The sequence below is a fragment of the Rhincodon typus genome, chromosome 36 (assembly GCF_021869965.1).
Source record: "Rhincodon typus isolate 14 chromosome 36, sRhiTyp1.1, whole genome shotgun sequence".
NCBI classification, from domain to species: domain Eukaryota; kingdom Metazoa; phylum Chordata; class Chondrichthyes; order Orectolobiformes; family Rhincodontidae; genus Rhincodon; species Rhincodon typus.
This window is the reverse complement of record NC_063367.1, coordinates 15,616,624-15,628,050: the sequence shown is the minus strand read 5'-3', so window position 1 is coordinate 15,628,050 and position 11,427 is coordinate 15,616,624. Positions and strand designations below refer to the sequence as shown.

The window sequence follows — 11,427 nt, the reverse complement described above, 5'->3', positions numbered from 1 at the left end:
TTTACTGTGGAGAAAGAAATGGAGGCTAGAGAACTCAGGGAAATAAATATCGATGTGTTGTATACAGTTCACAGTACAGAGATGAATTTCTGGAGATCTTAGAAAACAGTGGCAGATGGAGTTTAACCCTGAAAAGTGTGAGGTGATTCCTTTTGGAAGGACAAACTTGAAAGCAGAATACAGGGTTAACGGAAAGATTCTTGGCAGTGTGGAGGAGCAGAGGGATCTTGGGGGTCATGTCCACAGTTCCCTGAAAGCTGCCACCCAGGTGGATAGAGTTGTTGAGAAGGCATATGGTGTGTTAGCTTTCAATAACAGAGGGATTGAGTTCAAGAGCCATGAAGTTATGCTCCAGCTGTACAAAACCCTGATTCGACCATGTCTGGAGTATTGTGTCCAGTTCTGGTCGCCTCATTACAGGAAAGATGTGGAAGCGTTGGAAAAAGTACAGAGGAGATTTACCAGGATGTTGCCTGGAATGGAGGGAAGGTCTTACGAGGAAAGGTTGAGAGAGCTAGGGATTTTCTATTTAGAATGATGAAGGATGAGAGGTGACTTGATAGAGGTATACAAAATGATCAGAAGTATAGGTAGAGTGGACAGCCAGAGACATTTTCCTAGGGTGGAGGTAGCTATTACGAGGGGGCAGAGTTTTAAAGTGAGTGGAGGTAGATATTGGGGAGACGTCAGAGGTAGGTTCTTTACTCAGAGTGTGGTAGGGGCGTGGAATGCATTGCCAGAGAGGGTATTGGAGTTGGCCTCATTAGGGGCACTTAAGCGGCTTTTAGATAGACATATGGATGATAGTATAAGGTCGGGGTGGAGGTCAGATAGACCTTAGGTTTAGGGTAAAAGTTCAGCACAACATCGTGGGCCAAAGGGCCTGTACTGTGCTGTACTGTTCTATGTTCTACATTCTACAAAGGTGAATAAATGTCCAGGACCTTATCACGTGTTTCCCAAGATGTTGTGGAAAGCTAAGGAGTAAGTTGCAAGTGCCCTAGCAGAAATATTTGTATCATCTATATCTACGTATGAGGTAGCTGGAGGACTGGAAGCTGGCTAATGTTGTGCCTTTGTTTAAGAAGGGATGTAAGGACAAGCCTGGGAACTATAGACCTGTGGGTGTCACATCGGTGGTAGGTAATTTGTGAAAGATAGGATTTACATGCATTTGGAGAGGCAGCAATGATTAGGGACATTGAGCATGGTTTTGTGTGAGGGAAATCATGCCTCACAAACTTGATTGAGTTTTTTGAGGAAGTAACCAAAAAGATTGATGTGGGCAGAGTGGTTGATGTTGTTTACATGGACTTTAGTAAAGCCTTTGACAAGGTTCCATCTGGTAGACTAATTAGTAAAGTTAGATCATGTAGGATTCAGGGTGAACTTGCCAATTGGATACAAAGTTGGTTTGATGGTAGGAAGCAGAGTGTGGTGGTGGAAGGTTGCTTTTTTGCACTGGAGGCCTGTAACCAGCTGTGTTCCATGGGGATCAGTACTGGATCCACTTTTGTTTGTCATTTATATAAACAATTTAGATGAGAATATAAGAGGCATGGTTGGTTATTTTGCAGATGTCACCAAGATTAGTGGTATAGTGGACAGTGAAGAAGGTTATCTGAGATTACAAAGAGATCTTGATCGATTGCATCAATGGACTGAGGAGTGGCAGATGGAGTTTAATTTGGATAAATGCAAGGTGTTAAATTTTGGTAAAACAAACAAGGGTAGGACTTATACAATTCATAGTTTAGTTTAGGTTAGATGGGCTTCAGATTGGTTTCACAGGTCGGCGCAACATCGAGGGCCGAAGGGCCTGTGCTGCGCTGTAACGTTCTATGTTCTATGTTCATGGTGGGACCCTGAGTGGTGTTGTAGAATAGAGAGACCTAGGGGTTCAGGGACACAGTTCTGGGAAATTTGCGTCACAAGGCGGTTGAGAAGGTGTTTAGCAAGCTTGCCTTCATTGCTCAGACCTTTTGAGTATAGGAGTTGGGACATCATGATACGGTTGTACAGGATGTTTGTGAGGCCTGTTCTGGAATACTATGTGCAGTTCTGGTCAACCTGTTACAGGGGGATATTATTAAATAGCAGAAAAGATTTATCCCTATGTTTCCGGGAATGGGGGGGGAGGGGTGGTGGGTTTGAGATATAAAAGTAGGCTGGATAGTCTGGGACTTTATTCACTGGAGCGTAGGGGGTTGAGAGGTGACATTATAGAGGTTTATAAAATCATGAGCGGCACAGATAAGGTGAATGGCAAAAGTCTTTTCCCATGGGTGCGGGAGTCAGAGCCAGGGGGCATATTTTTAAGGTGAGAGGAGAATGATTTAAAAAGGACATGAGGAGCAACCTTTTTACACAGAAAGTGGTTTGTACGTGGAATGAACTTCCAGAGGAAGTAGTCAATGTAGGTTTCGTTATGACGTTTAACAGACATTTGTTTAAGTACATGAATAGGAAAGGTTTGGAGGGAAATGGGCCAAATGCAGGCGTGGGGTCTAGTTTAGTTTAGAGACATGGTCAGTGTGGACTAGTTGGATTGAAGGGTCTGCCTCCACGCTGCATGAATTTATGACTCATTGCTGTACAGAGCAAAACAGAGTTAACGTTTTGAGCTTAATATGACTCTTGCAACAAAAACAAAGTTGCTGGAAAAGCTCAGCAGGTCTGGCAGCATCTGTGAAGGAGAAAACAAAGTTAACGTTTCAGGACCTGTTTGGTGTAATGACCTGCTTCTGTACTGCAAACACTGAAAGAGGAGTAATTTTGTTCTTTCCAGGCTTTCATGAGATATAGCTAACACCAGCATCTATTGCCCTGAACTGAGTCCGTAGTTAAGAGTCAACCACATGACTGTGGTTCTCAAGTCACATGTAGGCAGACTTCCTTCCTGAAACAGCAGGTGGAAAACAGATGGATTTTTAACCATCAATGGTATTTTCCTGACTGGAATTACATTGTAGATTTATTCATTTAACTTTAATTTCACCAGCTACCATGATGTGAAGTCATGACGCTAAAGCTTTAGCCTGGATCTCTGGTTTGCTAGCGCAGTGACATTACCATTATGCCTCTCTCTCCCACATTATCGCCATAAAGACAAGGAAAGGTTAATTCGCTGGAGAACAAGTTGGATTCCAGCACATAACTAGTGATTGATAAATGAGGCAGAAGCTGTTCTGATAGCATCTCCTAGGAGAATTGGTATCATGAATATTGTTGCCATTGTGTGGAACTGTGATCTGATTGTGACACTTGTTCTATTTTGAACAGTCATGAAACTGTATTTATTGTTAAAACCATTCGTCAGAACTGAAGTACAGGTTGGAAAGCCAGTCAGTCAGACAGGTCTGAACAGAACACTCTTTAAAAAAATGAACACAACATTTTATGAGTTCACTGCTAAGTTGTCACATCTTTATTGAGTGATCTCCATTGTGTTCTGAAATGTCCATCTCCAAGTTATTAGAGACCTGCCTGACAGAACTGCAACATGCTAAATGAGTTTGTATGTTTGCCCTTACATTGACCCTTACATTTATACAACCTTATCCATATCTCAATCGAGTTCCCCAAACAAAAATCTCCTATTGTCAGTGAATTGGCTTGAGTTGTGTGACAAAGGAATTTTTTCTGGTCAACTGTTCCTCACAGAAAAAAGGAAAGGACTTGGATTTGATCTCACGATGTCAGGACTTTTCAAATCTTCTGCAGTTAACAAGCACTTTCAAAGTGTGTCCACTGTTGCAATGGAGAAAACATGGCAGACAACTTGCTCACAGCAAGATCCTCTAAAGATGAACGTGATAAATGACCAGGTAGTCTCCCTTGATAATATTGGTGGGGAGATGAATAATGGCAAAAACTCAGTTGCTCTTCTCCAAATCAATCTCCACCTATGGGTCTTGATTTAACATTGCATGTGCAGAGCAGCACTCCTTCAGCTGTGTCTCGGAGTGTCAAGCTGGATTCTATCGACCTCCCACTGACGTTCTGAACCCACAACCTTCATGATACCTTCACCCAAGCTACTGCCAGCAAAGGGGACAGAGCCAAAGGTTCACTCCACAAGGAACATCAATTGAAATATTAATAGAGATTTGGATTTTGCATTGAGTTTCCAAGTTGCAACCAAATCCTGTGACATTGCACCTGTAGTACAGATGAGGAGCCAATATCTTTTGAATTCCTTTGCTATGGATGGCGCTGCACATGTACAAAATCTGTCCAATCATTCATGGGATGCGGGCCAGCATTTATTGCCTGTACCTAGTTGTCCTTGAGAAGATGGTAGTTAGATACTGTCTTGAACCATTGCAGTCCATGTGCTGTAGGTTGACCCACAATGCCATTAGTGAGGGAATTCCAGGATTTAGACCCAGTGACACTGAAGGAATGGTGATATATTTCCAAGTCAGGATGGTGAGTGGCTTGAAGGGGACCTTGGAGAAGATGGTACTTCCATGTTTCTGCTGTTTCTACGTGATCATGGGTTTCAAAGCAGTTATCCTCCATGCACAGTCATATGTCGAGTCCTATGCCTGCATTGTGTAAATGGGTAGATAGATTGGACATAAACAAGGCCCTTCCATCACCACAGCATCCACCTACTTAGCAGCTCAGCTGAGAATCAATGGAATTCACCAAACACAAATGGTTTCGACCACTCCCGTGGCTGAAGCATGCAAGTGTTGAGGTGTTAAGTGAGTCCTCACACACAGCAAGGCTGCCGGATTGTTTGGATTTACTAAAGTAAAGTTTACAGCTGGCACTGAGACGACAGAATGGGTTTACATTTCATGCAATTTAGAAGAAACAAGAGGGGAGGAGGGGAAGCGAAAGGTCATTAGGTTAACAGAGTTTACAATATGTCAACACTGACGAATCCTTGCCCTTACCTATTAACAATGTAAACCCGTGTATTATGCAATCATTTAATTGCATGACAGGCCCAGGAAGACAGCTTGAAGTTTCACACGCTAATGTGCCTTCTGGCAGAATACAAGTTGATGGAACGCTTCCAGTGTACTGCTGGAAACAAGGACATCCAGTTTACCAAACAGCATTTTCCATTCATGAACTGTCATAAATTATCTGCTGTTTGTACAGTTCTCATTTCAGCTCCTGCCTCGTCGTCCTGACCTCTTTCCATTTCGGCTTTACTCTCACCATTATAGTCAGTTTTCCTTTGTTTTTATCTGCAAACTTCTTACCCCCTTGTTTGCGAGTAGACTTTACTCAAGGGGTGAGGGTGGGGAGCTTGGGAGGGATGAGGGAAGAGAACTTTGTGGGGAAGCTGCTTTGGTTCTTAGAAGGACACCATGAGCTGAGACATCCCCAGGCCCCTGAGCGACCTGGGCAATCGCAAGTCACTTGGGAAAATGTAGCGAGAATGCAAAATGGAATTGTCATTGTCAAGATCAAGGAGAAAATTCCGATTTTCCACCCCACGGTTTTAACAGCTGGATGAGAGTCTTGCTAGTGAGCAGTGGGTAGGCCAATCTGCGTCTATTAACATTTAACCTCACCATATTGATATTCAGTCTGCTGTTTTCCTAGGTACAGGTGAGAAACTAGACAGTGCTGGTTCCCAATATGAAAGTCAAACTTTGGTGTGTGGCAGCTCAGCTCGCCCTTTACCTTCTCCAGGCTTAGCTAGCATTCTCCAACATCTCTGAGCACACTCAGTGGGCAATGATTGCTGGCAACCTCTATCACCAGGGCTTGGCATCAGCAAAGCATCACCTCAGCATGGCACATTTCCAGCCCAACTGTTCCAAACTGTTCTCTGTTCCAAATAAGAGTCATATTAAATAAAAACCAAAAGAACTGTGGATGCTGTAAATCAGGAACAAAAACAAAGTGCTGGAAAAGCTCAGCAGGTCTGGCAGCATCTGTGAAGGAGAAAACAGAGTTAACGTTTTGGGTCCAGTGACCCTTCCTCAGAACTGGTTCAGTTCTGTTCCCGATCACTGCAATACACCATCTGGTAGCAAATTCCATGTTTGCCTGATTCCCCCAAGTTTCTCCCAAGCTGGGATGGCATGGTGGCTTAGTGGCTTAGTGGTTAGCACTGCTACCTCACAGCTCCAGCGACCCAGGTTCAATCCCAGCCTTGGGTGACTGTGTGGCATTTGCACATTCTCCCCATATCTGCATAGGCTGGCCCCAAAGATGTGCGGGTTTGGTGGATTGACCGTGCTAAATGGGAAACACAAGGATAGGGTGAGTTTGGGTGGAATGCTGTTCAGAGTCAGTGTGGACTTGTTGGGCTAAATGGCCTGTTTCCACACTGTAGGGAGTCTATGAGTCTTCACTTGTTCCATATTGCCTCCCTCTTTAAAATGAAACTGCAGTGGTCATCTTGTGTTTTAACAAACTCATTTCCATGGTCTCAGAGCTTCAACAATCTCCCTTCAACTGCCATTCACATCAAAACCCAAACTTTATTCCAACATGACCATTAGATTTATCCACTCGGCTGTCTCAGACTTTGCTTTATGTACATTGGGATATCTCAATGCAAAATAGATTTTGACTTTATTGGCGAAACATTGATGAAGTATTAAAGACCTTGCATTGTTGACTTAGCATTTTCTTTATCTCCAGATGCTGATGTCTGTGCTGGCTCACCTTGTGAACAGCAATGCACTGATAATTTTGGACGAGTTGTGTGTACATGTTACCCCGGATATCGCTTTGATCGAGAGCGACACAGAAATCATCAGACGCCCTACTGTTTAGGTGAGATTGTGGATTTTATTAAAATGTACTGCTAATCTACATTCTCTTCATTGAGATACTGCGCCCCATTGTACTTTTCTTACCTTAGATGCTACATATTCTCATAGAATCGCTCTAGTAAAGGACAGGACTCAATGCATGTGGAGATTACCTTTGTTTAGGCAATCTGGGTGTAGAATCAGTTTGGATGGAGATAAGGAATAATAGGGGAAGTACGTTACTAATGGGAATGATCTACAGTCCCCTTAACAGTAGCCACCAAGTGGGATAAAGTATATAATGAGAAATATTGGGTAGTTGTAATAATATTCATGGGCGTTCTTAATCTACATATTAACTGGAAAAATCAGATTGACAGTAATAGCCTGGACGAGGAGAATGTTTTTGAGATAGTTCCTTAGAGCAGCGCATTCTTGAACCAACTGCTCAGCACATTATATTAGACTTGGTAATATGAAAGAATTAATTACTGACCTCCAGGCCAAAACACCCCTAAGTCATAGCAGCCATATTATGATTGAATTTTACATCCAATCCAGGATTAGTATTTTAACCTTAAAGGCAACCCTGTGGCCAATAAGCTGAGATAGCTGAAGTGAGATGGTATACTAAGCTGAGGGTTAGGTCAACAAGAGACACAGTGGCAGACATTTAAGGGGATATTTTGAGAATACTCAGAATAAGTATATTCTTGCTATAAAGGAAAATTCTAAAGGGAGGACCCACCAACTAGAGAAGTTCAGGAAAACTTAGACTTAGGGAAAAGACATATAACTGAGCGAAGAAGAATGGCAGGTCAGATGATTGTTTCGAGTACAGAGGACAGCAGAGAATGACAATAAGGTTAATCAGGAAGAAGAAATTACAGTATGAGAGGAACCTAGCTCAGAATGTAAAAGCAAGAGTTTTTAAAGGTATGTGAAAGGGAAAAGAGTAAATAATGTGAATGTTGGTCTTCTACAGAATGAGAGTGGAGAGTTAATAGATAATAAAGAATTTGTTAACTGCATGAATAAATATTTTGCTTCTCTCTTCGCTATAGAGAATATAAAACATACTTCAGTAACAGCTGTAAATCAGGAGGTGGAAGGGAGAGAAGAACTTGGTGAAATTACAGTCGCTAGGGAAATGGCACAAAGCAAACTGATGGAGCTGCAGACTATTGAGTCTCCAGGTCCTCATAGACTTCATGCTAGGGTCATACATGAGGTTGCTAATGAGGTAGTAAATGAGTTGATGTTATTTTGCCAGAATTCCTGACTGAAAATTAGCAAAGATAACTCCTCTATTCAAGAAGCAAAGAAAACAGATAACGGGAAACTAAAGGCCAATCAGCTTGAAGCCTTTTATGGGCTAGGTGTTAAAATCAATCATTAAAGTGCAGACTTAGAAAAACTCAATACAATCAGGAAAAGTCAGCATGGTATCATGTTTAACCAATAATTTAAACTTCCTTGAAGGAATAACATGTGGATAAAGGGGAGATGTACTGTACCTAGATTTTCCAAAGGTGCCACATCAATGGTGATTGTGAAAAGTAAAAGCTCATGATGTAGTGGGTAACACATTAGTACAGATTGAAAATTGGCAACCTGGCAAAAAACAGAGTTTCATAAATGGGTCCTTACCTGATTGGCAGGATGGAGTCCCACAGGGATCTGTGCTGGGACTTCAAACATTTACAATTGTATCAATGACTTGGATCATTTGATTTTCTCCATTCTCCACGATCTGCCAACCTTGACCTTTCCTCATTTTTGTTTTTGTCTTAGTGCTTGTATTTGTTGCTTGACTAAACCCTAGGAATATAAGTAAAATAGCTATCCATTGCCTGGGGAGGCAACGGCCTAGTGGTATTATTGATAGACTGTTAACTCAGGAAACTCAGCTAATGTTCTGGGGACGCAAGTTCAAATTCTGCCACAGATGGTGGAATTTAAATTCAATAAAGAATCTGGAATTAAGAGTCTAATGATGACCATGAAACTATTGTTAGCTGTCAGGAAAAACCCATTTGGTTCACTAAGGATATCTGTCAGCTTTACCTGGTCAGGCTTACATGTGACTCCAGACCCATAGCAATGTGATGGAGCCTTAACTGCCCTCTGGGCAATTAGAATGGGTAACAATTTCTGGCCCAGCCAGAGACACACACATCCCATCAGAGAATCAGAACAAAAAATTACTATCAAGTATGATTGCCCACCTAGGGAATTCTGTGTTTCTGGTCGTGGGTTCTTGCTTGGGCCCTGAAATAGCTATTATTTTGACGAGTAAAAATATATAGTGCCTTGTACACCAAACTCAGCAAGAACAGTCATTGTTAATCCTTAGGTAAGCACCCTTTCTAAAGGCCAACAACAATAAACTTTTCTACACAGCCATTAATTTGCATGCACATCAAAGGAGTGTAACTGTACAAAAACTGCCATTGACCCATATAGACAGATGTCAAGACAGGTGACAAAAGATTGGTCAAAGGGACAGCTTGTCAGGGTGTTTTAAAGGAGGGGAGATGTGAGAAGGTGGAAAGGTTTAGGGAAGGATTTCAGAACATTTGCCACAGGGAGCTGAAGACATGGCTACTGCAATAAAAATTTTGTGCTTTTTGAATGTAACACAGAAGAGATACATGCATTTTGTTTATTTAAAGATTTCTGGTGGGTTTTATTACAGCTAAACTAATATGTACAGTACAATCTCCAGGCACATCCTGCTACAGTGTAGAGAGTTTGTGGCTTTTGGATGATAACATCCAGCTACTTGACTGATTTGCATGTTGAGCTTTTAATGGGACATCAGGTGATATTACAGCAGCCATTGCAAAAACCATCACTTTAAGGATGGGCAAGAGGTCAGGATGTGATATGTGCAGAAATCTCAAATGTTTGCAACGTTAGTGGAGAGTATAGGGATGGACAGGAGTGATGCCGTGGAGAAAATTAAAAACAAGGATAAGAATTTTTAAAATCAAGGCATTGCCAAAGCAGGTGCCCATGTGGATCAGTGAGCACAGGAGCAAAGGGTCAACAGGTGCCAGGTAGGATATAGGTAACAGACTACAGAAAGGGTACGTTTTATGAGTAAGACAGGACATCCTTATGGAAATTGCTTTTGAATGAAAAGATGGTTCGATGAAACTTCAAATATTAGTAGCCATACACTGCTCCAATTAACTTCCATATAAGATCAGGCACCTGTCTCTCCAGCCTCAAGTTCCTCAATCGTTTTGTAGCAGGCATTTAGTGTTACATTTGGTATTACACTGTTCCTGGTTTTGGTGCAAATCTATGCAAACTTGAGGCCATTGTTTTAAAATACTGTCTCACTTAATTAATCATTGTTCTTGTGTTGGTGAATGCCTTCTGATTTTAAACCAGTGACATGGACTTGTTTCTGCTCTCTGCAGACATAGACGAGTGTTTGGATAATAATGACACGCTATGCGATCACAAATGCATTAACACGCTCGGAAGCTACATTTGCGAGTGTCAAGAAGGATTTTACTTGAGTGCTGATGGCAAGTCCTGTCTCAGAGGTTTTAATGGTAAGAGAGAAGGTTCCTGATCTGCTGGACACTGTAAAACAGCATGTCGATCCAATCAATTATAGAATCACAGAATCCCTACAGTGTGGAAGCAGGCCAGTCGGCCCATCGAGACCACACCGACCCTCTGAAGAGCATCCTACCCAGACCCAGACCCCTACACTATCCCTGTAACCCTGCACTTCCCATGGCTAACCCACCGAGCCCGCACATCCCTGGATATTATGGGTTATTTAGCATGGCCAATCCACCTAACCCACACATCTTTGGACTGTGGGAGGAAACCGGAGCACCCGGAGGAAACCCACACAGACGCAGGGAGAATGTGCAAACTCCACACAGACAGTCGCCCGAGGTTGGAATTGAACCCAGGTCCCTGGAACTGTGAGGGTGTTTAAAGATTTTGCTCAATTTCAAACCATTAACATTGGTGATTAAATCATTGTCCTCTCTAATTCTTAAAGCTTAAAGCTTTCCTATTCATATACTTAGGTAAATGTCTTTCAAATGTTTTAACTGTACCCACATCCACCACTTCCTCAGGACTTTGCCCCTCATGTCTTTTTTAAAAACACTTTCCTCTCATTTTAAAAATGTGCCTCCTAATCTTGAAATCTCCCATCCGAGGGAAAAGACAACTACCATTAACCCTATCCATACCTCTCATTATTTTATAAACTTCTATAAGATCTCCTCTCAACCTCCTACACTTCCATGTATGTTTCCAGTTCCCTTTTGAAGGTTACCCTTAATCACTTATTCCAGAACATAAAAGTAAAGTTGCCATGTTAAAAAAAACTTCTCATCGTCCCTTCTTTTTGCAATTACCTTAAATCTATATTCTCTGCTAACCAATTCTCTTGCCAGGGGAAACAATTTCTCCCCATGTACTTTATGAATATTTTTAATCTACCTGTTTAATTAGATAAAATATGATACATCTCTGGTGCAGGACCTGAACCCAAGTGTCCTGGCTTAGAGAGAGAGGGACACTACCACAACAGACCTATATTTTTTGTAAACACTGTAAACACAGGGATAGTAGGAACTGCAGATGCTGGAGAATCCGAGACAACAAGGTGCAGGGCTGGATGAACACAGCAGGCCAAGCAGCATCATAGGAGCAG

At 42.0% G+C, this 11,427-nt stretch overlaps 1 protein-coding gene across 1 annotated transcript in view; it reads left to right on the top strand.

Moving 5' to 3' along the window:
* LOC109915831 (centrosomal protein of 290 kDa-like) overlaps positions 1-11,427 on the top strand; it is an 88,430-nt gene that overhangs the window by 23,133 nt on the left and 53,870 nt on the right. The window lies entirely within an intron of this gene.